Source organism: Talpa occidentalis, unplaced genomic scaffold (genome assembly GCF_014898055.3).
Source record: "Talpa occidentalis isolate TD23 unplaced genomic scaffold, MPIMG_talOcc4v2.1 talOcc4.5, whole genome shotgun sequence".
NCBI classification, from domain to species: Eukaryota; Metazoa; Chordata; class Mammalia; order Eulipotyphla; family Talpidae; genus Talpa; species Talpa occidentalis.
This window is the reverse complement of record NW_023604861.1, coordinates 8,040,454-8,042,600: the sequence shown is the minus strand read 5'-3', so window position 1 is coordinate 8,042,600 and position 2,147 is coordinate 8,040,454.

Here is a 2,147-nt window from a genome sequence, read left to right as displayed (position 1 = left end):
AGCTTGTTTTTATGGGCATACGGTGAAAAACATATCTCCCTTAGAAAGATACCCCTCGGGTCTCCCTGGTGGTGCAAGGGTTAAGATGCAACCTAAGAAGCTATCCGCAGCCTCTGCAGCACAAGTTCGATCCCTGGCCAGGGAGTTACCCACATGGTGCAGCAGACCTCTCCTGACTCCCTGCTGCTCCCCTCAGAAGTCAATCTGCCTGTTCTATTCCCCACTCTATCTCTGGTGAATTCTTTCACCCCCCCACCCCCCCCCCCACACACCTCTGGCCTGTACCCCAGGTCTTGTATGCATAAACAAATCTTTAAAAAAAAAATGATACCCCTCATCACGAGTATCTAATTAGAAATTTTTATCTTTTTTTAAGATTTAATATACGCCTCATATCTTAAAACTTGCTTTTTTTAATTTTCCCACCACCATTCCTGATATCCCCCTTTTAGAAATACTTTATACATAAATTGGTGCATAAACATAGAGCTGACTGGTTCTTTTTTCTGCAAGCTTTTTATCCCTATGTGTAAAACAGGGTAAATGTTTACAACCAAAATGCATGTCTTGAGCAGCTATGAGTCATTTTCTCATTAGGGCCTGAGATAAAAGCCTGTGACTCCAGAACCACGTATCCCCATTTCACAGCGAGCTTGCTGAGGTTAGTGGCGGAACTGAGGCCAGCCCGAGTCCAGAGCACACATGAAGTTCTTTCTACTACTGGATCTTTCTCCATCAGCAAACATTTCACACCGGGTCCTTCTGTGGATCAACCAGGAAACCGTTAGCAGAAGTCAGTAAATAAAATCTTCAACTACACCTTGAGATTGGAGGTTACTGCAGCCCACATCCCAACGAGCACCACCTAGAGGCCAGGCCTTGTCTTCCCCTTCGGTGACTAGTGGATGCAAGAAACTCAGGCTCAAGGCCCCACCCTTGTCCTCACTTCCTGGATCCACTGCTCTCTGGCAGGTCTGTGTAAAGTGGTCCTTTGGGGTCTGTTTCTGTATGACGGCCTTGCTGCCAGAGCCTGGGGCCTCAGAAGCGCGGGTGGGTAGCGTGCAGCTTGTGGTCTATCTCCCTTGTCATCATGAGGGTCTGGTTTCTGTAACCTTGGGTGTCTGGATGACTTCCTGGCCAGTCCAGAAATCCCAGGATTCTGGTTAGGCCTTCGGGCCCAGTGTGCCAACTGTGGGCTGTGCCTTCTCAGGCACAGTGTAGAAAGTGCTCAGCATGTCAGCCAAATCTCCTTAAAGTCCCCTGCCCACTCCACCTGTGCATGCCAGCTTCCCCTGGGGGCTGGTTCAAGCACCCATTTCCTGGCTGCTTAGCTACAACCTGGAGTTCCCAGGAGCTAGTCCAAGATGGCTGCATGCAAGTGGGGTGGGGAACCTGGCATCTCCCTTAATGGGGACATCTGTGCATGTGACTCTCGCACTCAGTCGATGGCGAAGCTGTGGGTCTGGAATTCCTGGGCTGGAGGAAGCTGTCTGGAGTGCCCCGGGGCTGGGGAGGCTGCTTATTGGGATTCCAGCAATGGTCCAGGCAACCTCCCACCTGGCTCGGCTTAGGAGTCCTCTTCTCTTTGGTCACCTTGAGGTTAGAGGCCCATGGAGGGTAGAAGCCAGTGATGTGGGGCAGATCCAGGGGGGGTCAGGTGATCCCAGAAACAGACTGGGTTGGTCCAGAGTCAGTACTGAATGTCACCAACCAGGAGAAACGCAAGGCTTGAACGTGGAGAAAGTCCTGCTTGAATATAATGGCAGACAAGGCCCTGGGCAGCACCGATTGGGGCAGCCACACTGAGCGGGGATACCACAACCCAGAGGGATCCTGGGTTTGGGGATTCTCTACGCTTTGGGGGCACAGGCAGCCTCAGGGAGGCGTTGGCCTGTGCTCACCAGGGAACCAGTAAGACAGCGGGGAGAGTCAGAAGACTGTCTCCTGCTTGGGGCCGAGAGAGGCAGAGGGCCTCAGCGTCCCAGGAGACAACCCTGGCAAAACCATGTAAAAATATCCGTGTGACAGATGCAGGCTTGTTGCTATGGGAACCCAAGAACACTCCTTGTATAATGCTCAGTGAGGCAAAAAAATTGATCTTGAGAAATGGTCCCAGTGGAAAACGTCTGAGGCCGATCCTGGCGTGA